At 38.5% G+C, this 25,358-nt stretch overlaps 1 long non-coding RNA gene across 2 annotated transcripts in view; it reads left to right on the forward strand.

Moving 5' to 3' along the window:
- Positions 1-15,166: 15,166 nt before the first annotated feature.
- LOC121143201 overlaps positions 15,167-25,358 on the forward strand; it is a 114,400-nt gene continuing 104,208 nt past the window's right edge. For both annotated transcript variants that reach the window (XR_005880374.1, XR_005880375.1), the window contains exon 1: positions 15,167-15,274. This is a non-coding gene — a long non-coding RNA (uncharacterized LOC121143201). The remainder of the gene's footprint in view (positions 15,275-25,358) is intronic.

Below are 25,358 nucleotides of genomic sequence, written 5' to 3' on the forward strand. Positions count from 1 at the left end.
CCCAGGAGGAGGAGACGCCAGGAAATAATCAAATTGAGGGCTGAAATCAACCAAGTAGAAACCAGGAAAACACTGAGAAGAATCAATGAAACAAAGAGTTGGTTCTTTGAGAAAATCAACAAAATAGACAAACCTCTGTCCAAACTAACCAAAAGACAGAGAGAGAGCATGCTAATTAACAAAATCAGGGATGAAAAAGGGGACATAACAACGGACTCTGAGGAAATCCAGAGAATCATCAGGGCATACTTTGAAAATCTGTACTCCACAAAATTTGAAAATTTAAAGGAAATGGACAATTTCCTGGATAGATATCACTTGCCAAAACTAAATCAAGAACAGATAAACAATCTAAACAGACCTATAACCCCTAATGAAATAGAAGCAGTCATCAAAAGTCTCCCAAATAAAAAAAGCCCAGGCCCAGATGGCTTCAGGGCAGAATTCTACCAGAAATTCAAAGAAGAGCTAAGTCCAATACTCCTCAAAGTATTCCACACAATAGAAGCAGGAGGCTCACTGCCAAACTCTTTCTACGAGGCTACAATTACTTTGATACCCAAGCCACACAAAGACACAACTAAGAAAGAGAACTATAGACCAATTTCCCTCATGAACATCAATGCAAAAATACTCAATAAAATACTCGCAAACCGGATTCAATAACACATCAGAAAAATCATCCACCATGATCAAGTAGGCTTCATTCCAGGAATGCAGGGATGGTTCAACATTAGAAAATCTATCAATGTAATCCACCATATTAACAATCTGCGAAAGAAAAACCACATGATCATCTCACTAGATGCTAAAAAAGCCTTTGACAAAATCCAGCACCCCTTCATGATAAAGGTCCTAGAGAGATCAGGGATAACAGGAACGTACCTGAATATAATAAAAGCAATATACAGTAAACCAACAGCTAACATCAAACTAAATGGAGAGAAACTCAAAGTAATTCCTCTAAAATCGGGGACAAGACAAGGCTGTCCACTCTCTCCATATCTCTTCATTATTGTACTTGAAGTTCTAGCTACAGCAATAAGACAACAAAAAGAGATAAAGGGGATACAAATAGGAAAAGAAGTCAAACTTTCACTATTTGCAGATGATATGATAGTTTACATAAGTGACCCAAAAAACTCCGCAAGGTTACTCCTAGAGCTGATAAACACCTTCAGCAATGTGGCAGGATACAAGGTAAACTAAAAAAAATCAGTGGCCCTATTATATACAGATGATGTAGTGACTGAGAAAGAAATCAGAGAAACATCACCTTTTACAATAGCCACCTGATTTTTGACAAAGAAGCTAAAACTGTACAGTGGAAAAAAGAAAGCATCTTCAACAAATGGTGCTGGCATAACTGGGTACTGGTATGCAGAAGACTGCAGATAGATCCAGGTTTATCGCCTTGTACAAAACTTAAGTCCAAATGGATCAAAGATCTCAACATAAATCGAGCCACACTGAAACTTTTAGAAGAGAAAGTGGGAGATACTCTTCAACGAGTTGGTACAGGAGACCACTTCCTAAACATAACACCAGTGGCACAGGCATTGAGATCGACAATTAACAAATGGGACCTTCTGAAACTAAAAAGCTTCTGTAAGGCAAAGGACACAGTCAAAAAGACATAAAGGCAGGCCACAGAATGGGAAAAGATATTCACTAACCCTACATCTGACAGAGGGCTAATCTCCAGAGCTAAATAGAGAATTCTCAGTAGAGGAGGCTAAAATGGCCAAGAGACACTTAAGAAAGTACTCAACATCCTTAGCTATCAGTGAAATGCAAATCAAAACAACTCTGAGATACCATCTTACTCCTGTCAGAATGGCTAGAATCAAAAACACCGAAGACAATTTATGCTGGAGAGGATGTGGAGAGAGAGGAACACTCCTCCACTGCTGGTCGGAGTGCCGACTCATACAGCCTCTTTGGAAATCAGTATGGAGATTCCTCAGGAAAATGGGAATTAATCTACCACTAGACCCAGCAATTCCACTCTTGGGCATTTATCCAAATGAGGCAGGTTCATACAACAAGGGCATCTGCTCCACTATGTTCATAGCAGCATTGTTTGTAATAGCCAGAACCTGGAAGCAACCTAAATGCCCCTCAACTGAAGAGTGAATAGAGAAAATGTGGTACATTTACACAATGGAGTATTACACAGCAGAAAAAAGCAATGGAATCTTGAAATTCGCAGGGAAATGGATAGCACTGGAAGAAACCATCCTGAGTGAGGGAACCCAGTCGCAAAAAGGCAAACATGGTATGTACTCACTCATATATGGATTTTAGACATGGATCAGGATAGTGCCAGTCTACACTTCCACAGATAGACAGTCTGGGAAACAGGAAAGAACCTAAAAGATATGCATATATGCATAGTACCCAAGATAAGAGCATGGAGACAAGATCCTGTGAATGGATGGGGAACACGGCGAGGGGTGGGGGGGAGTGGGACCTGGGAAGAAGAGAGGGGGTGAAGAGGAAGGGAGTTGGTCATGGGGGAACAGGAAGTTGAGGGAGTGGGGATAGAATAGGGGGAAGAGGGAATCATAGGTTCGAAGACAGATCAGGCACCAGAGTGACCTCGAGTGATCTAAAGGGATAACACCAATTGGCAAGCTAAGCAATAGTGGAGGGACCACCTCAAATGCCCATCCCTGATAATAAACTTGATGTCTATAACCATCCAGGAGCCTTCATCCTGTGACTGATGGAAGCAGAGGCAAACACACAATTAATCACTGAACTGAACCCAAGGAACCCAGTGACAGAGGGAGAGGAGTGATGAGCAAATTGGCAAAGAATGGGCTGGCAAAACCAGCAGAGACAGCTGATCTGAACAGGGGAGAGCTCTTGGACCCCAGAACGACAGTGGGGAGGCCAGCATGGGACTGATCTAGACCCCCCAAATGTGAGTGTCAGTGAGAAGGCCTGGGCAACCTATGGGGCCCTGAGCTGTGGATCAGTGTCTATCCCTGGTATACAAACTGTCTTCGTGTGCCTATAGCACAAAGAGAGATGCTCTCTCAGCCTGGACTCTTAGGGGAGTGCCTGGACCCTACCAAGAGTAAAATGACAGACTCTGGATATCCCCTATGGGGAAGGATTTGGCAATAGGGTGGGAGGGGGGGAAGGGGAGTGCGGGAGGAGGGGAGGAAGAGGGAACTGGGATTGGCATGTAAAACAAGCTATTTAAAATTTTTTTTAAAAGTCCAAAAAAAAAAAAAGAAAGTTTAGTGTTAATAAAGCATTATGTAATCTGTGTTTGTGCCCCATGCCTGTTTATGGAGCATTTCTTCTAATGTGAGGTTAGATCTCTAGACCACTGCTTGTCCTGTGGGTTTGTATGGTATACCAGTTATGTGCTTTATGTTGTAACATTTGAAAAACTGTTCCAGTTTGCTAGAGATATATGCTGGAGCATTGTCAGTTTTTATTTGTGCAGGTATACCCAAAACAGCCATCACCTCTAATAGGTGTATGATAACAGAATCAGCCTTTTCAGTAGCCCATTGAAACCCCATAAATGTGTCTATTGTATGATGCACTTATTTTAAACTTTCATATTCTGGAACATGAAATACATCCATTGGCCAAATTTCATTTCTATGAATATATTTGGGATTAGTGCCTGCTGGTAATGGAGTTTGATTTTAGTATGAACAGGTGGGGTATTCTCTCATTATTTCCTTGACTTGTTTTCCCAAGTGATAGAAAAGTCCTTTTGCAAGCCTTTGCTTATTAGCAAGGTGTTTTTATGAAATTCTGAATCTTGTAGCACACTTACTATTATATAAACAATCAATCTTATCATTACCTTGTGCTAGAGGAAGTTGCAGACCCATATGGAATCTGATGTGAGTTTTATATATATATATATATATATATATATATATATATATATATATATAGGATAGATTCCTGCAATTGTTTAAACAATGAAGTTAATTCCATATCATCAAGAAAAAATAAGTGGTCTCATTGTGTAAAACAAGTCTCTCTGCATACTGTGAGTCAGTAACTATATTGAGAGGCTCTGTAAAATCCATAAGCACCATGAGAATGGCGTACAACTCTGCCTTTTGTATAGAGTTGTAAGGGCTTTGAACTAACTATTTTATTTATATTTCCTGATTTATAACCTGCTTTTCTTGACTTGTTTGCACCAGGGTAGAATGTAGAGACTCCAGAGATTGGCAACTTTCTTACAATACATGGAAAGATCCAAATTGTTTTCTTTATGAATTTGATTCTCTCTGTTTTGGGATAATTGTTACTATTCATTCCCAAAAAGTTACTGCAAGCCCTTTGCCAATATTCATTATCCTTCCATAAGGAGGAATTTTCCTCACTAGTTAAAGGTACTAGTTGGATCCTTTCCAGTTATTTGATGAAGCCTTAATCTGCCTTTTAAAATCAAACCAGAGATCTTTTGTAAATATGTCTTCAGTTTTTTATTCTGTTTGTGTCTGTGGTCAACCTAAATTAATTGGTCCAGCATCGTCTTTTGTCACATCTCCTACATAATGCAAAAAGCTAAGGCCTTTTGTTTGAGTCATTCCTAGGAGGAGCATTATTTATAGGAATACTTTGTTTACAATTTCTTCTTAGATGTCCTATTCTACCACAGTTAAAACATCTGGTAGTTCCATGTCTTTTTAAACCTCTGTAGATTGCTTCTCCTACCAAAGTTTCTATATCCTCATGGTTAAGGTATTTGGCATCTTGGTGCCTCTTCAAACTTTTAGAAATCACTTCTCCTACCTAAGTTTCTGTATCTTGATCTTTATATTCAAGGTTAGCTATATACGGGACACATTCCTCCAATGGTGCTGATCTGACTTTTAATGGCCAAAGTACCTGCTTGCATTGTGGATTTGCATTTTCATAAGCTAGAGATTCTATAAGTATTTGCCTAGAATCTGAATTAGTTACCTGTAATTCTACTGCTCTGGACAATCTTTCTAAAAATTCAATGAACCTTTCTCTCAGTCTCTGACCACTTTAGTTTAGGGTTGTATTTTCTCTCCTGGTTCATGAGCCTTATCCAATGCATTCAAAGCTGCTATATGGCATAAAGACAGTATGTTTTCATCATATGCAGCCTGAGCCTGTGGGCCAGCTTAAGCACCCTCTCCAAGAATCTTATCTTAGGGAGCATCATAACCTTTATTTAAGCCTTGAAGCTCGAGGGCTTTTTCTTGTATTTGAGACAAATTTTCGAACAACGTTGAGGCCAATTGGCTCCAATCCTTAGAGGTCGCCCTGCTTAGGGTTCCTTTCTTGTGGTTCCACAGCAGCAACTTTTGGGGTGCTCCTTCCTCAAGCTCCCTGCAGACCAGTGGGTTGCTGTGATGGATGCAGGACACATGTGTAGGAGTGCCACGAGGGGCAATGGTAAGAGGCAGTTCGATGGCTCAAGTGTGGGGGGTGGGTGTACTTACTTCCCAAAATCCCGTGAACATCCCACTTCTAAGACACCAGATATTGTGGAAGATTAGGCTACACAAGGTAGGGATGCCATGTTTTATTAGGGAGGAGACACTTATGTGAGAAGCCAAGAAACTAAGGTCAGTGCTCTGCTACTCTCTGAGACCCTACCAGAACTCCAAGAAAGTGAGCATCTCCCCTGTACAGCCCCTTATTTCCCACGTCCTTAGCATCTGTAGCCACGCCCAAAGTGGGCATGGTCAGCAGCACAGGTACCTAAGATCTCTCCCTACACCTTTCCCTTGAGTTAAAAAAAAATGAGCAAACAAAGTAAATCATGGATTGTTTAATCCTTTTCATTGAATTGATTTTAGAACACGTTACCTTGAATATTAACCTTAAGGGATCACATATTTTAAATTTTGCCTAAAAAACAAACATTAGATCAATATTTAAGTATGAAAATATTAGATCTCTTATGAAGTTTATATTCCTCATAATTTCTGTATGAGAGATTACTTTTCATGAGAACAATGGGGCCATAAATAGAATATAGACTTTGCTTCTGAGAAACTAAAAGATAGCAGGTCGTTTTTGTCTTGTTAGAATGTATCTGCAATTGTATTGTCCCTGACCATCTTTCTATACCATTCCTAGCTAGAAGAAAAATAAGAAGAAACAAGTTAAGAGAGAAACTGGTACATGCTGAGCCTATTTAAAAAAACAACAACAACTTCTGCTTCATATCTCAGTTGCTTATTATTATGTAAGCAGCCATCTTAATATTTTTTGTAAAGAGATTTTGTAAGATGGAATTGCTCCAAGTTTAAAAAAAATAGCAAAGTCCAGTTCACCAGTAAATGTGATTCTTAGAGCTAAAAGATAACATTGAACAGAAGTGGTAATTGCCATCTGTCCCCTAAAAACACAGAAGCCTACGCAATGCCAACCAATATGTTCTGTCAAAGCAGTGACTTAAAATATGTTCTGCTAGCACTAAAATGGCAATAAGCAATTTGAAGGGAAACTTATACTTGACCAATTTGTCCCCCACAGCTCATAAACACCTCTGTTTGTGCCCTTGGAGTTTATCAGGGCTCTGAGAGACATTTATTGACTTTTATTTGATCTCCTATTGCCAAAACACACCAAGGTTAACACAGTTACTCAACACCTTTGATGCAGCCAGGAAAATGTTTGACTGAAAAATGTGTGCAATTTAACCAACCATGGAGCAAGTGCCTTCAGGAAGTTCACAACCACAATCATTTCAGGATGTCACAGTTAACCCAGTGTGGTGACAGCTCACTCTGCGAGCACATCTCAGGCCTGTCTGCTGAGAAGAGTTTTGAATGGATACTTGTTTTCACTCATGAGCTACCCCTGGAATGTGGGTCTAATTTTTTCTCTAGAAAAAATTCTGTAATAAAATGTATTGGAAAGACAACATGCACATCTAATTCTTTGTATCAGATACCAAAATAATGTGAAAAATTTCCAGACACTCCAGAAGTCACATAACACTCCCTGTCCAACCAAAAAGGAGTATACATTAACCTAATTGAAAATGTAAATCCAAATACACTCTAAGCAACTTGCTATCACAAAGCTTTACAGACAATATTTGTTGCCTTCCAGTCTTCAATAAGTGACTCAGTAATTACAGCATAAGCATGCCACCATTTCTACTGCTAGTTAAGAAATAATCGAATTTTTAGGGAAAGTCAGTTAATAACTTCAGAGATAGGAAATTTAGAGGCAGAAGGGAAAATAGCATACAGGCAGGCATGCATGCACAAAATCTAGAATCAGAAAAAGTTGTTGTCCCTGACTCCTGAGTAAGTCATCTTCAGCTAATCCCTCTAATTTGTACTTGTGGGTCATGTCAGGACTCCGTGACACTAGGGTACACTACTTTCACACAGGGAATTTTCCCTAGTTTTGTTGCTTAGGCAAACTATTAAGGGAAAATCCAATTTGTTAACAATCAGTGTTTAAATACTAAACTATTCTATGTCTGCCAAAAGAGGTAGTTTTACTAGTGCACAGTAGATTGCTCGATACCACATTATAAGAGGACATGGTGTTGCTGTAGTCACTGTCAGTGGGCTGAACAGCCTGAATTTTGCTTAAGGAACTGAAGTCTCTTTCTAAGCTATGAATTCTTGGGGCTGTTATAAGAGCTGGTAGAACTGGCACATACTGCCACTCTTCCCTTCCTCACTTTCTACCCTCAGTTGACTTTGCAAAGGAGACCAATTTCTAAAATAAATATTACCTTTGTATAATGCATACCCTAATCCACTACACACTAATTCCAACAAATATTGATAGAGATCCCTTCACCAGTTAGAGATGAACTATGCTACCGCTAAGCCATTTTCTCTATTTGCTGATGCACTAAATGCAAAAAGAGTTTTTCGCTAATGGAGTATGTGAAAACCCTGAGGTTCCTACACCAGCACCTTCTAAATAAACTAGGTCGGATCTGCAGCAAGAAAACACCATATTTCACTATAATATCAGAAGGTAGCTGGAAAAGTGAGAGATTAATTAAAGAGTTCATGTAAATAAATTACAAAGAGCATAGTAAATATTGGTTTTTGGGTCTTGGGACAATGCCCAGGTAATAAGTGTTTAAAAAAAAAGACCTCAAATCTGAAGAGATGATTTGGAGGTTAAGGTGCTTGCTGCTCTTCCAGAGGACCTGATTTCAATTCCCAGCATTTACATCAGGTGGCTCACAGCAGCTTGAAACTTCAGTTCAAGGGGGCCTCATGGCCTCTTCTGGACCCCACAATCACCTTCACTTACATTCATTACCCCCCAAACATACACAAATAAAATCTTATAAAAAAGCTCACATTCAGATAGATACTAAATGATTTCTTCTTAGTCAGTCACATCATAATAAATAAAAACAACAAAAACATTTTGAAAAATAGTTTTCTTTACCAAATTACTGACATTTCATCCTTTTTATTCATATAGAGGGAGGTCGTCAATAACTTCATTTATGGTCCTAGAACAAGTACTTTATAAATAGCATAAAATATTAAAGAATGATTTCAAATTGAGTCAAAACGCAGTGTGAACATACGTGAACATATTTTTATTTAAAGAAGTCCGTTTTCAACTAGATTATTTTTAAAATCTGGCAATATACTTTCTACACAAAAGTATATTCTTAACTTGTATGCAGGAGCTATTTAAGTTTCCCATGTGGCATTTCTGTACAAATGTAAGTGAATTCAAGGTTAAAACTTTAGAATAAAGTTTTGTCATGACAGTTATGTCCTATTTGCCTTTAAGATCAACAAATGAAAAAACAAAAAGTAAAAAAGAAATCTTTCAGAAATACTAATAAGCAACAAAATAAGCTCATTTTACAAGTGTTATGAAAAAGCAAAGTAGGATTGTAACAGTCACATGTGATTGGAAGTCACATTGTAAACCTCTAACTTCTTCCAAAGTCTGTGACAAGCTGTGTCTTAGTAACGGTCTAATAATCTGTACTGGAGTAACCCAACGATATCATATTAAGGAACTGACTAAACACTAGGAAAAATTATACAAAATAAAGTCACCTAAATACACTAGTAAGTCCATGCTATGAACACAGATCCCTAGGATGGGTCACCAAGGAGTGTCCATCTTCCAACTTGCTGTTTTACAGTGGGAACACTGTTAAGGTCCTAGGAGCAGAAAATCTTTCTAGAAAATAAGTTTTCCATGTAGACTGAGTCCTTAGAAAAGTATACTGAATGCATTCAACTTTGAAATACTTGGTCTCAAACAGAATTGAAAGTTGATTTACTCAGTCTTGCATAGTAATGCTGGAAACTCTGTAGTCTAAGTACTATACAAGACACTATTGTCACTTACAGATCTGATAAGTGAATTGATTTAGCTCTATTATCTATACATTCCTTTCCTCAGGCCATTAGCCTCACAGAGCACATTTTTCTCATGCTGGAAAGCTGAAATCTAAAGGACAAACTGCTATGCTGGCATGTATCTGTTCATGATACCTTCCTCACCTTCCAATGGACAATGACTAAAAAGTTCAAATCAAATGTCATGTGGTTAATTCTAGGAAATTATGCTCCTCTGAAGAAGCCATTTAGAGAATGTATTATCCAGGTTCTCTAGAGCAACAAAACTGATGTGTGTGTGTGTGTGTATAAATATGTATATATATATATATGTATATATGGATCCCATATGCATGTATATATGTATGTATGCACATGAGATTTATTAGAGTGTCTTACAGACTATAGTCCAGTACTACAATGACTGTCTACCAACAGAAAGTACATGGACCCAGTAGTCATTCAGTCCACAAGGCTGGATGTCTTATCTGGTCTTCAGTATATTCCAGAATCCTGAAGAAGTAGACTCTAATTCCAGTGAAGGAATGAACTTGCCATCAAGAGTTAGGACAGCAAGACAAAGGGCAAGATCTTCCTTCTGTGTCCTTTATATAGGATTCCTGCAGAAAGTGTGGCCCAGATTTAAGGTGGATATTCCCATCTCAAAGGATCTGGATTCAGGGAGGAAGGTCTTTCTACTTCAAACTATTTAAGAAAGATCCCTCACAGATGTGCCAAGCTACTTGGGTTTAAGCTAATTCCAGATGTAGTCAAGTTGACAACCAAGAATATCACAGAAAGGGAACATTTACTAAATGCCACAAAGCCATTATAAATGTCAAAACCTCATAAAAAAGAACAAGCTCACACTGTCTTTGTGACAACAAAACAAGAATGGGCCTATTTAAGTTTTTCATGACACAGATGAAAAGATATGTGTAAGATTTTATAGATGCAGGAACGAAAGTGAGATGATATTTTAATACAACAGTACTTTTTTCTGTATCAAGGATCATTCATTTTTAATTTTTATTTGCTGTGTGCACTCACATGCTCATACACACGAGTCATGGCATTAATATGGAGGTCAGAGAACAACTTTCTGGAATCCGTTCTCCATTCCTACCATGTAGGTCCTGGGGATATATCTCAGATTTTTAGACTTGATGGCGGGTGTCTTTACCCAATATGCCAACTGGTAAAGTAATTTAATAAATTCTATTATATTTTTGAAGGTAAGTACATATAGTTAAAAACAGAGGTGATACAATTATTAAATCTGAAATGAGAGGGTATGATAGAGCTAAGAAAAAACTGTGAAACTTCTGATGTTATAGAATATACATAGTAAATAGGGACCAATAGAGGTATCACACCAGTTAAACGAGTACATGGCATGCTGGAGGCAACCAGAAGGAGAAAGCAACAAAATGTACAAAGTTAAAAGAGCTATGATCTTAGGTACAAGGTGTAATTAAAGAAGAAACTGCCTGGGGATAATTTTGTTTCCACAGAAAGCATTCCTGAAGACACGGCAAGTAGCCAGAAGACACAAGTGTGCACAACAAGAGCACATGGACAAGGAGAATAGAGTCTGTGAGCTGGAAAAGAAATAGCCTTTCTCTAAAAAATGTTGTTAGGTCACGGAGGTGGAAACAAATCATAGCCAAAATGCAGAAATTAAAGCAAATGTTGCCACTATTCAGTTTCCTTAAAGAGTCATGTGTCAGAAGGAAGTTGGGCTCAACTGTGCTCAGTGAAGTTTAGTGACAGTGAAAGCCAGATTGCTGTGAATAAAATTCCAATGGAGACCCTTAACCAAAAAACAGCATGTTGCCAAATAACTTTTCAAGAGCCCATCATTTTTGAATTGGGCTCCTGTACTAAACTGGCTAGATCAGACCAAATCAGAAAGAAATGATTCGGTGAAAAGTCATACAATCAAACTGATTTTCTCAAAACCAAGACTTTGGCAGCCACCCATCCAGTGGTGTTGTAAGGGAGTTTCCTTTAACTCTATAAGAAAAGTAATAAAAATTTTCTTTCTGTTAACCATGTGATTTGTTTGTTCTGTCTTTTTTTTATTCCTGCTCAAGCTTCCTTGCAAATATTGACAGATTGGCCAGGCCTGATACAACAACTTTGTATTTCATAGACAATGCTCCAGGATTTATGACTAATGAAAAAGACAATCAGATCTGGAAAACATGCTCTGGTAACATCCAATTGCCACTTACAGATACAACTGGGAAACATATATCCCATGAAATGACTGAAGTGCCAAAACCACAGAGGTTGAGGAAGGAGAATGAGAGGAATTCCAACTGATGTTCAATATCCTCAACTTTCCTTTCTGGAGATAAATTGAAAAGAAAATAAATTTAAATATATCAACATTAATAGCACGAGTGTCATTGTAGTGGCATTATTACAAAATTGTTTGCTCCAAAAACTTAAGTGGAAATGGATCAAAGACCTCATCATAAATCCAACTGCACTGAAACTCTTAGAAGAGAAAGTGGGAGATACTCTTCAATGAATTGGTACAGGAGACTGCTTCCTGAACATAACACCAGTGTCACAGACACAGATCGACAATTAACAAATGGGACTTCCTGAAACTGAGAAGCTTCTGTAAGGCAAAGGACACAGACATCAAGACAAAAAGGCAGTCCACAGAATGGGAAAAGATATTCACTAACCCCACATTTGACAGAGGGCTGACCTCCAAATTTTACAAAGAACTCAAGAAGCAAGTCTCCAAAACACCAAAGGATCCATTTAAAAAGTGGGCTACAGAACTAAATAGAGAATTCTCAATAGTGGAGTCTAAAATGGCTGAGAGACACTTAAGAAAGTGCTCAACATCCTTAGCCATCAGGGAAATGCAAATCAAAACAACTCTGAGATACCATTTTACTCTTGTCAAAATGGCTAAAATCAAAAATACCAATGACAGCTTATGCTGGAGAGGATGTGGAGAGAAGGGAACACTCTTCCACTGCTGGTGGTAGTGCCAACTCGTACACCCACTTTGGAAATCAATATGGAGATTCCTCAGGAAAATGGGACTCAGTCTACCACTAGACCCAACAATTCCACTCTTAGGCATATATCCAAAAGATGCAAATTCATACAACAAGGACATCTGTTCCTCCACGTTCATGGCAGCATTATTTGTAATAGCCAGAACCTGGAAGCAACCTAGATGCCCCTCAACTGAAAATGTAGTACATTTACACAATGGAGTACTACTCAGTGGGAAAGAAATGGAATCTTGAAATTTTCAGGCAAATGGATGGCACTAGAAGAAACCATCCTGAGTGATGTAACCCAGTCACAAAAAGACAAACATGATATGTACTCACTGATTTATGGATTTTAGACATGCATCAGGAGAGTGCCAGTCTGCGATTCTACTGACAGAGAGTCTGGGAAACAGGAAAGAACCTAAAAGAGATATGCATGGTACCCTGGAGAAGAGGAATGAGGCAAGATCTCCTGAACAGATTGGGAACACTGCAGGAGGTGGAGGGGAGTGGGAGCTGGGAAGAAGAGAGGGGGAGAAGAGGAGGAGAGAGTAGGTTATGGGGGAACAGGAAGGTTGAGTGGGGTGGGGTAGAATAGGAGGAGAACAAGATGAGAATTTACCATAATAGAGGGAGTCATAGGTTTGAAGAGAGATCTGGCACCAGTGAGACCTCCAGTGATCTACAATGATGACAAAAACTGGCAAGCTAAGCAATAGTGGATAGACTACCTTAAATGCTCATTCTTGATAATGAACTTGATGTCTACCTTATTTGCCATTCTAGAACCTTCATCCAGTGACTGATGGAAGCAGAGACAAACACCCACAGCTAAAAACTGAACTGAACCCATGGAACCCAGTGTCAGAGAGAGAGGAGCGATGAGCAAATGGGCAAAGAATGGGCTGGTGAAACCAGCAGAGACAGCTGACCTGAACAAGGGGGAGCTCTAGGGCCCCAGATGGACAGCTGGGAGGCTAGCATGGGACTGATCCAGATGCCCTGAGTGTGAGAGTCAGTGAGGAGGCCTGGGCAACCTATGGGGATCAGTATTTATCGCTGGCATACAAATGGACTTTGTGTGTCCATAACACAAAGAGGGATGCTCTCTCAGCCTAGACTCTTAGGGGAGTGTCTGTACCCTGCCCTGAGCGAAATGACAGACTCTGGATATCCCCTATGTGGAAGGAATTGGGGATAGGGTGGGAGGCTGGGGGGATTGTGGGAGGTTACGGGAGGAGGGGAGAGAGAGGGAACTGGGATTGACATGTGAAGCAAGCTATTTAAAATTAAAGTAATAAAAAGACTAAAAAATAAAAAAATGCTCATAGAAGTAATTGCTTTACTTTGGAATTCTGTGTTTATCTAATTTCTCTTATTTTGCCTACTGTGTAAAGACTAGCTGTATTCATGGTGACAGTGCCAATGTCAGGAGATTCCAGCAGCAGAAACCTGGGTTTAATTAGGTCTTCTGTTTGAGGATGTTTGCTGTATTCTTTGGAATGAGTTGGGGCACAGTTCACTGTGTAGCCAATTTATGAAGTTTACATGATACTAAATGTAGACAGGATGTTGTTCCTATACAAAATTGAGAAATTATATTTATTCCCTGAATGAACACAAGGGTCAAATCACAGAATAACCAAGAAACCTCTCTGGTCAGGAGCATACCTTCCATTGTGTATTTACACTGAACATGCCCAGAACTGAAGTAATTGTTTATTAGGAATCATGGGATTGCCAATCAGGATAGAGCTAATTTCATCCAATCTGTGCAACTGTTACATACTAGGGACAGACAGCAGACTAGAAGGAAACCGATGTTTGGAAGACTATCAGTATCCCATTACAGAGGATTTTGTGACCAGGTTTAATGTCAAATAAGTGGATGCATTGGTTATTTTCAAAGTTATACTTTGTAATTCAAATATCTATAAATCAAAATACCATATTCAAGAGTGCATTTTAAGAGATTTTTAGGTGCTTGGTCAGTACAAAAAGGGCTTAAGCAATATAAAAATCATCCTTATGGATATTTTGAGCTCAGGAGTTCTAAAACTATGAATTAATTTTGAATGTAGAGCCCCCCAAAAGTATAGGGTTTCCAAGCTGAGTTTGGAAACACAGGTCAAAGGAACCACTTTCAGGGACAGAGGATATATTTCTATCACAAACACAGGAAGGATATACCCCATCATTACAGTTGGTCTGTATGCAGATCTCAAGAAACAACACACAGTGTGGATCTGAAAATAAGATTTTTTTTCAAGAATTGTGTCCCCAACAGGATGGGCAATAGGACTTCTAAATGACAGAAGTAAGAAATGGAAATGGCTGTGTATGCTATTTCCTTTGGAGATGTGGTTTTCCAAAGCGGAAAAAGACAATAGACATCTTTGCTGCTTATCTTGTAGGAGCACAGTGATTAAAGTTCTTCATCTGTCTTCCCAACCCTTAGAAGAAGAAACTAGTAGACCAGGTACAAGAAACAAGCTCAGATTTACACCAGACCAACATTTTAAAAAATAGGAAGGTATAAATAAAAAAGATAAAAACACAAATACATTGCTATAGTTAAATGTCAAGAATAACATTTGAAATATTCTGTCATGAGCTATCTGCTAAGAGTTGGTAACTGACTCATTTTATGATCACAGAAATTCTAACAATGGAGCAAAATGTAAAAATGGACACAGTCACCAAATTAGGGATTATAGAAGGAGATTTGTGTATTGAGGGAAAAGAGTTGAACATATTTCAAGACAGATGGTCAGGATTTCTGAGGATGGATGCTCTCCTTCTGTGTGATAATGGGTGACATCATCACTGACAGCACTTTCCATCACCTACTGAGGTCCATCAACTCACACCAAAGCAATTCAATTGGTGGAACCCATATTGTAGCTTCTGCTTTGCTCCTGGGTAAGTACCATTTAATGTAATTATGTCTATCTGATTTAGAATTTAAGAAAAGTATTAAGACTTGTTTGGTAGGATAGTCTATAATTAATCTCTAGGCTTTCAATTGTTTTGCCTTTATGATTTGCAAGGAAAGAGAAATGACAAAAATGATTTAAAGCAAGGATTAAATTACCTTTCTTATAGTTCTGATTGTTAACTGAGATTTATAAGCTGCCATAGCATCTTCTTCATGATGTTAAAAGGGGTCATGGGGAAACAGCTTTCAATTTAAACAGACTGAAAGCCAAGCATACACTTAAAAGTTGGTTACTACTTGGAATGCACTTTTCCATAGTAACCGTATAATAAGAGTGAGCTTGGATACGCTCTGAAAAGGCAAGGGGTGGTAACTCTTACACAGATTTTTGCTTTATTTTGATGTATTTTCTATGGAAAGTACCTTGGCTTCATTTCAACATAAACTTTTCCTGCATGAAAACTTTGAATATAAACCATTGTCTGGCACATAGTAGATGCTTAATATATATTTGCTAAATAGATATGTATGGTGCTAAGGAGGCATGAGCCAGTTACATTTAGCTACACAGCTTCAATTACCTCACTTTGCCCATTATTCAGGTTGCTAAGTGGATCATCAATTGAACATGTACAATGGACAGAGTACACTGGCAAGCATTCCCGATAAGGAATTACAATCTATTGAGGAAAGACACATACAAGATGTGGCTTTGTGTCTAGCAGAAAACAAAATAATTAAAAAGAAGTAAAAAGAGAGTGTAGTATTGTAGACTATCAGTATATCCGAAAGTGTATTCAGTTCAGTTAATACCAATTTCTAGTGTGAACAATGAAATTTAGTGCCCATTTTATCAGCATTGATATCAATACTGAATTTTTTTTATTTAACCAAAGGCTGAAGTAGGATTCAATGTCGAGTATTTCAGTAATTGTAGTGATTAGCAGTTTATTGTGTTACTTACATTGTACTACGTATTTGTTGAATATAGCTTGTCTTGTATAGAAAAGAGACACACAATACATAAAGGTGGCCTAGTGTTCTCTCTGCTTTGTTGATATACTTCAAAGTGCTCATGCTGAAGCCTCATCCACCGCAGCCTTCATTTAAGTCCTGGCCAGATAAAAGGGCCAGTACACCATAGACAGTGGCAAAGCAAACCTTCAGAAAGAAAGGCATGGCTAACATTAAGGAAGAGCCACAGGGGTAGGTAGATGAGTACTCTATGAGCCAAGGCCGACACTTAAGGCTTTGTCTCAGGGATAAAAGGTAGGGGCCGTTTCCAGAAGCCAGTGATGCTTACAGCTTTGGAAGAAAACTTCAAAACTGAGTTTCAGTCCAGGAGAAAGCACACATAGACTAAGAACCCTGAAAAATCCTTGACCTCTGGTCATCTGGTATGCATGTCATCTACAAAGATCAGCCTTAGAGGAAACAAAGCAATGTGAAAGGCTTAGGGAGCAAACTGATGGTAAATGAATAGGCTCCAGAACTTTACTGAAAAAGCGAAGAAGCTGCGGTAGCCAGAAGCAGATCCAGAGAAACTACCAAAGGTTGGGGGTAGGGCATGACAGCCCGTCCGATATACTACTGTGCCCATCCTTCCAACAAACTCTCTTTTGGCCTGCATCACAGGTTTGATTAAACAAGCAAAAAAAAAAAAACTGATCACAGGATTTAAGATGTGGAGTTCAGTGTAGTCACAGGGATGGAATCGCCCACGAACAAAATAAACCAGACCCAAGACGATTCCTGGGTGGGGAAGGAACTCTACCGTGGCCTTTGGTCTTCAGAGTAGAACGCTTACCGGCTAGAAGTAGAAACCATGGAAATAAAAAAGGAAGTAGCAAATGACACTCAAAAAAAAAAAAAAAAGGCACCACGAAGAGGAAATCTGTATGTACAAGAATTGCGGGTCTTGCCCAACTCTCGTTGGTCTTAGAAGTACTACGGGCAGAAGAAACAGCCCAGCCTGTACCAAAATAGTTGCCCATTCTCTTCAGAGTGGAGTCTGTAGGTAGGAGGTACCAAACTCTTATATTAGAAGAGTGAGTAGAAAGCATGAGGGACTGTCATTGCGATAATCTGGACATTGTGATATTAATTTCTAAAAGTTTTAAACGTGTGCATTTTTTAGTTCTGTGCATATTCTAGATACTAATCATCCATCAAATTTATAGCAGGTAATTTTTTTCTTCTTTTTTATTATTATTTTTTTAATTTAAATTTAAATTAGAAACAAGGTTGCTTCACAAGTCAGTTCCAGGTCCCGCTCCCTTTTCCTCTCCTCCTCCCATGCCCTCCCCCCCCAATATCCCCTCATTTCCCCAGGGAGGGTGAAGCCCTCCTTGGGGGTGTCCATAGTTTGTCAATTCATCCAGGGCAGGGCCTAGACCCTCCCCCAAGAATTCAGGGTCAGAGTGCATCTCACATTGTTGGATGGGAGTCCAAAGTCCATTTGTATACTCGGGATAAATACTGATCTACTGCCCAAGGCTCAATAGATTACCTAGGCCTCCTCACTGACACCCACATTCAGGGGGTCTTGATCAGTCCCATGCTGGATTCCCAGGCATCAGCCTGGGATTCAAGAGCTAACCCTCGTCAGGTCAGCTGTTTCTGGGGGCAGGTAAAATTTTTTTTAACCCCATTCTTGTAGATGTCCTCTGCCTGGCAGTGAATGATAGTGTCCTTAGCACTACAGAGCCCTTTAGTTCTGCGATGTCACACTTACTTATTGTTGATCTTCATGCCTGGGCTATGTGAGTCCTGCTCAGAAAGATTTCCTGCACATATAAAAGTTCAAGTGGCTCCCTTTCTTTGCTATCAGTATCCTGAATTTCTTGATCCACTTAGAGTAGATCTTTGTGCAGGGTAGGAGATAAGAATTTACTCTTGTTTTACATGAGGCTATCTGGTTTGAGCAACACCATTTGTTGAAAATGTTCTCATTTATTCAATTTCAAATTATTTTTCTGGAGGTGTGTGTGTGTGTGTGTCTGTCTGTCTGTCTGTGTGTCTCTGTGTGTACGTATTCAGGCACACATGTATATATATATATATATATATATATATATATATATATATGCAAGAGTGTGGGTTTATATGTGGGTTCTCAGTTCTATTTCAATGGTCAATGCAAAGTTGTTTTTATGCCAGTACTATGTTGTTTTTATCAGTATAGCTCTGTAGTATAATTTACAAACAGGGGTGGCAATACATTCAGAGGTTCTCTTATATCTCAGAATTATTTTGGTCATTCTGATTTTTTTGTGTTTCCAAATGAAATTGAAGATTATTTTTCCAATTTCTATAAACCCTTGCATTGGAATTTTGATTGAGATTGTGTTGGATGTATAAATTGTTTTTAGTGTCACTATTGGTAAGTCAACTACACTCCAGGAAAGCCCCAAGAGCAATGGGAAATATTAACTAAACCTGATGAGAAAAAAAGAGTTCTCAACGTTGGGTGAGTAGGGAGATGAGGTTGGATACTGGGAGTTGGTGGAGAGAAAATACACTCTAAGAAATTTTCAATGAATTAATCAAAATATTATATTAAAATTTTAAATGTGTGACTACTTCTTACAACAAAATGGAAATATATAAAAAAATGAAATCCCCTTGTATTGCTACTTCATTCCATAGTTTAGTATTTTTATTTATGAAATATTTAATTACTCCACAATCAAGGCTGTTATTATCTTGCTTTAACAATTTGTTTTATTTTCACTTTCAAAATAACATACTGAGAACTCTTGATAGAAATACAGAAACAAAACTAAACAAAAATCAAAGCCAACAATAACAAAATACCTGTCTGCAGCACATATTGCAAATAACAATTGTTCCTGAAACAAGTGTTTTCTGTATTTTAAGGTTGTTTACTGGGAGGATGGTAAATCTGATATAAAGACAGCTCTACCAATTTCCTTGAAAACAGAATTACAAAACACCACTCCTCTAACCATAGTTATAAAACTTTCCCCCTATACTTTGTAAAAACAACTATATGATCTACATTAAATTCTTTAAAAATTCATATTCTTGAGACTATAATTATGTCATTTACCTCTTCCCTTTCATCTCTTCAAAACCTCTCGTGTATCCCCCTTGCCCTCTTTCAAATTCATGCCCTTTGTTTCTTTGCTGCTTCGTACAATGTGTGTATGTGTGCTTGTGTGTGTGTGTGTGTGTGTGTGTAGCACACTAAACAGCTGTCCAAAGTGTTTCTTTTTTAGTTTGTTTGATTTGTTTTGTTTTTCTAAGACAGGGTTTCTCTGTGTAACAGCTATGGTTGCCCTAGAAGTCTTTCTGTAGACCAGGCTGGCCTTGACCTCACAGAGATCCAACTGCCTCTGACTCCCAAGTACTGGGTTTAAAGGAATGTGTCACCACCACCTGGCCTGCATTTTTATAATATAGGTGTGAAGTTGGGGATACGACTTTCATCACATGCATTTCTAAGCTGTGCCCCTCCTAGTATAAAGAGCCACACTCTGCAGTTCAGAGATTCTATTTATTTGTTTCAACTATTGGTATGTGTGCCTTTGAGTTAATATTACTGTCATTTAATTGCTATTTGTATAATCTGATCTAGGATTAGAATTGGAGTCATGTAACTCTTACAAAATGAATTGCATAAAATTTCTAAACATCTTTTTGTATTGAAGCAATTATTAAAGCATATAAATTAATGCATGCTAGATATATATGACCATATTGTTAAGATGCTGAAAATAAGTGGGGCATATCACTTTAATATTCTTTTGAAAATATCTTGGCTAAAGTATATCTCTTTAATTAATTATAAAATCAGGTTATAGAAAATGTCTCCTGGAAACACCAGTCAAACCTAGTAGCCTACTTTTGGGGAAATTGAATTTTATTTTATTTTATTTTTAAAAATTTGATTTTCGAATCTAGTAGCTTAAAATCTCTCTGTCAATTCAGAGTTCCACTACAGAGAAGGACACAAGATATATTTCTATTAATTTGTGTCCTTTTCATGCTCAGCAGCCTGCTTCTGATAGGTCTTATACCTTGCTTGTTAAGTTTGTTCCTTAAGATTTTGCGGTTTCTCTCACTAGTCCAGCTATTGCATTTTCCCTTTTATATTTATTGATTGGTTATTTCTCCCAAAAGAAAAAGCTGTGGATTTTTCAGTCTGTCTGTACTCTACTATTAAATCTAGCAGATTTTACTTTGTTGAGCATTATGTATCTTTAACAATAATGTAACATATATAGGAAGGCAGCAGTCTATGATGGCAGTCTGAGGATTGGTGGAGCTAGCTGGATCACCTTTTCAGCCTGAAGTAGAGGCAAGAGCTAGTGATCAGTTGCTTTGATTCTCTGATCTTCAGTTTGAAGCTTGAACCCAGGTATGGTCTCTGGACTTTAATCAATTGTGCTACACTCCAACTTTGTGATGGAGATTTTTAAAAATATATTTCCATTTAAATTAGAAACATGCTTGCTTCACATGTCAATCCCAGCTCTCTCTCACACCCCTTCTCTCTTACCCCTCTACCAGTCCCCCTCCCAATCCCCCATCCAATCCCCACACCATTCCCCAGGGAGGGTGAGGCCCTCCATGGGGGAATCTTCAGAGTCTTTCACTTCATCTGGGGCAGGGCCTAGGCCCTCTCCCATGTGTTCAGGCTGAGAAATATTCCCTCCATATGGAATGGGCTCCCAAAGTTCATTCGTACGCCATGGTAAACACTGATCTACTACCCAAGGCCAGAGATTACCAAGGCCTCCTCACTGAGGGGAGGGGGGAGGAGAAGAGATCAGTCCCATGCTGGCCTCTCATCCATCATTCTTGGGTCCAAGAGCACCACCTTGTCAGGTCCGCTGTCTCTGTGAGTTTTATCAGCACGGTCTTGACCCCTTGACTCATCACTCCTCCATCTCTGTCACTGGGTTCCGGGAGTTCAGTTCACTGTTTAGCTGTGGATGTCTGCCTCCTCTTCCATCAGCTGCTTGATGACAGTTTGGCAATGGGATTGTAGGGTGGCACTCCCCTGATACATGTCTAGAATCCATATATGAGTGAGGACATATCATGTTTGTCTTTTTATGACTGGGCTACCTCATTCAAGATGGTTTCTTCTAGTGCCATCCATTTGCCTGCAAATTTCAAGATTCCATTTTTTTTCAGCTGAGTAGTACTCCATTGTGTCAATGTACCACATTTTCTCTATCCACTCTTCGGTTGAGGGGCATCTAGGTTGCTTCCAGGATCTGGCTATTACAAATAGTGCTTCTATGAACATAGTGGAACAGACATACTTGTTGTATGAATGGGTATATTTTAGGTATATGCCTAAGAGTGGAATTGCTGGGTCTAGTGGTAGACTGAGTCCCATTTTCCTGAGGAATCTCCATACTGATTTCCAAAGTGGCTGTATAAGTTTGCACTCCCGCCGGCAATGGAGGAGTGTTCCTCTTTCTCCACATCCTCTCCAGCATAAGCTGTCATTGGTATTTTTTATTTTAGCTGTTCTGACAGGAGTAAGATGATATCTAAGAGTTGTTTTGATTTGCATTTCCCTGATGACTAAGGATGTTGAGCACTTTCTTAAGTGTCTCTCAGCCATTTTAGACTCCTCTATTGAGAGTTCTCTATTTAGTTCTGTAGCCCACTTTTTAGTTGGATCCTTTGGTGTTTTGGAGACTTGCTTCTTGAGTTCTTTGTAAATTTTGGAGATCAGCCCTCTGTCAGGTGTTGGGTTAGTGAATATCTTTTCCCATTCTATGGACTGCCTTATTGTCTTGTTGACTGTGTCCTTTGCCTTACAGAAGCTTCTCAGTTTCAGGAGATCCCATATATTAATTGTGGATCTCAGTGTCTGTGATACTGGTGTTATATTCAGGAAGTAGTCTCCTGTACCAGTTGGTTCAAGGGTACCTCCTACTTGGAGATATTTTTTCTTGAGACATAAAATATAACACAAAGAAGGAAGCAAATAGAGTTAATCATTGAAATTAGTTAGATGCAAGAAGACAAATATGTTTACTCTCATTTTTGGTTTACAGATTTATATGTATATTTATATATACAGATTTATATAGATACATAAAATCACACACACACACACAGTTTAAAAGTAGAAGCAAAACTGTGAAGTAAGTAATGGGAACACAGAAAGGGATGGTGAAGGGTGTGCAGATGGGGATATTCTCAATGTACACCATACACTTGCAAGAACACACTCTTATATAACCTAGCACTATGCACAATGAACACATAAATAAATAAATAAATGCCTAATTGCACATAACAAAATAAACGTCTTGGCTATACAAAGGTCCTATTGGCAGGATGAGGAAATGTTTTAAAACTAGGAGAAAAGTTTTAGCACATCACATATCGAACAAAAGAAAATTTACCTAGAATTCACATATATTCAGCTCTTCGAGATTGACTTTGCTTCTTCTTTTTATACCTCTAAAATCCTAGTACTAAAGGCATGTGATCCCTAGTAAGATCACCACTGTGTGAGTTGTTTCCCTTTAAGACTTTATCAATTTCTTGTAGCTCAGTATGGCCTTGAACTAGCAGCTATCTGTCTGCCCTTATTTCCTGAGTCCTGGGAGTAAAGGTGTTTGGCACCATTGCCTAGCTCTATGGCTGCTGGGATTAAAGTTGTGTATCACCACATCCTGACTCTGTGGCTTGTGGCTAGCTTTGCTTTCTGTACCCTCAGGCAAGCTTTAATAAATCATAAATAATATATCATCAAATTGGAGGTCAGCAAAAGAGGGAGACTTGAACCCCTCTGGACCATAGCATCTGTGTGTTAACCCTGGGGAAACTCCTGAAACATTTCACCTCAGTGTTACTGCCTTGTTTTAATCACAGATAATTTGTCAACTAAGTTAGCTAGTATTAATTGTCCCAGTAAAGCTGTCATTTCAATGGTGCTGGTCTCTTCTTAATCACAGCTGATACCTCAATCACTGATGACCAGAAACCACATATTCTCAATTCAAAATATCACATGAGCAGCCCTAACAGAATCCTTGAAGATCCCAAAGACTTTCCTCTGAAACTTCACATACCAGACCTACAACCTCAGCATTCCTATCTTCCAGGTTTCCAACTTGTCAAGCTCTGAACAATCAATGGCTTTTCTAGCCCTAAGTTCCAAACTCATTGCACAATCTTCCCCCAAACAGATGGTCACAGCCATATCTGATTCTTGGAACCAATTTCTGGCTTAATTTGCTTCTTTATTACATGACCAAAATCATCTTGGAGAGGAAAGTGATTATAGTCTACCATTTAGGGAAATCGGGCCAGGAACTCAAGACAAGAACCTGGAGGAAAGAACTGAAGAAAAGAACATGAAGGAATTCTGCTAAGGCTTGGTCCTTTCAGCTTGCTTAGTTTGCTATCTTATACAACTCATGATTGACTGCTTAAGGATGATAGCACCCACAGTAGTCTGGACCCTCCCACACCAATTATCAGTCAAGAAAATGCTCCACAAATTTGTCTACAGGAAAATCTGATATGGCATTTTCTCAATGTGAGATTCTGTCTTCTCAGATGACTACAGCATTTATCAACTTGACCAAAACTAGTCAGAAAACCAAAAGAGCTCTTAATTACTGGGCAACCTGTCCAGCACCCTCAGAGTAAATCAATGAATATACACATAGCATGCATTTTTCAGAGTCATTTGTTAAGTATTTGTGGTACCACTAATGTCAGTCCAGCCCAAACTTCCCTCCTTCTACTTTGTCTTACACTGCATTGCTTTTGAGAGCTTTCAAGAGCCGTGCAATTAAAGTCTGAGCATCATCTTTCAATATTTTAATGAATACATCATATCTTCTAATACTCCTTGTGTCTGTTCACTGTCATCTGCAAAACTCCAGTGTATAGCAGCATTGCAGCGTAGTTGAGTCAATTAAATATTTTCATTTAATGTGCTAACCTATTCTAGTACTCTATTGTGTTAAAAATGCAGTATTTTTGATATTGATATTTATGCAGACAAAGAAATTGTTATCAGTAAGAAATATTGAATGTGGCATACCTTATTTTACATAGGAACAAAACTTGTCAGGGTTGCATTCTATAACCGTCTTCAAACTCAGAATCGAGATTGTTGTTATAGGGAAGAATGTTAACATATTTATTGAAATAAAAAACTAAAGCAAACTTTTTTCTGACAGACTTAAGGGAGATTTGGCTTGCTGATCAAGTTGAAAGAAATTGAATTCATGACACTTTCTAAAGCTAAAAAAGCTAAATCTGAAGTCCCAGGATTTGGACAGAACTACATCCTACTCAAAATGTTATGTTGGTCAATTTATATTTGAATTAATTTTTGCTTACAGACTAATCAGATTTAAAAACTGCCTTTAAGTAAATATGTAGCAGATTTATGAAAACATTTGTTGTGTCTTTTGTTTTGTTTTTCAAGACAGGGTTTCTCTAGAATTTTGGAGCCTGTCCTGGAACTCACTGTGTAAACCAAGTTGGCCTCAAACTCACAGAGATCCACCTATCTCTGCCTCCTAAATGCTGGGATTAAAAGCATGCACCACCATCACCTGGCTAATTTGTTGTGTCTTATTATGTATCTCTGCAAATGTAACCTGTTTATTAGAGGAACCCAAAGTCTTTTTGAATGGTATGCTTTGTATCTACTGACTAGATTTTTATGATAGAAGGTCTTATACATGTTGCCAGGGGAGAAAAGTAATCTCCAGTCTTACTCAGATGTGAATTCTGCAAACTACTAAAATTACTGACCTGAAAATACATGTTCACTGCTGGAATAGTAGTAGAAATATCATAGAAGAAACCAAACACTTCTTCAGTGGATTTAAATACCACTCCACAAGATAAAAGCCATAACTGTCACCATTTCCAGGTCAAGAATCTATGGCTAAACAGGTCTTATGCACCAATGAAGAACCTACGATTATTATTCTGCTAAATAGAGTATGAAACTGATTCACACTGACTTAGTCACTATACCCATAAGTAAATGTAACTCTCAACCCTCATTAGAGACGTCTCTGTTTGCAGTAGGGTGATGATTAG

The sequence above is a fragment of the Mesocricetus auratus genome, unplaced genomic scaffold, assembly GCF_017639785.1.
Source record: "Mesocricetus auratus isolate SY011 unplaced genomic scaffold, BCM_Maur_2.0 Super-Scaffold_100011, whole genome shotgun sequence".
Classification (NCBI taxonomy): Eukaryota; Metazoa; Chordata; class Mammalia; order Rodentia; family Cricetidae; genus Mesocricetus; species Mesocricetus auratus.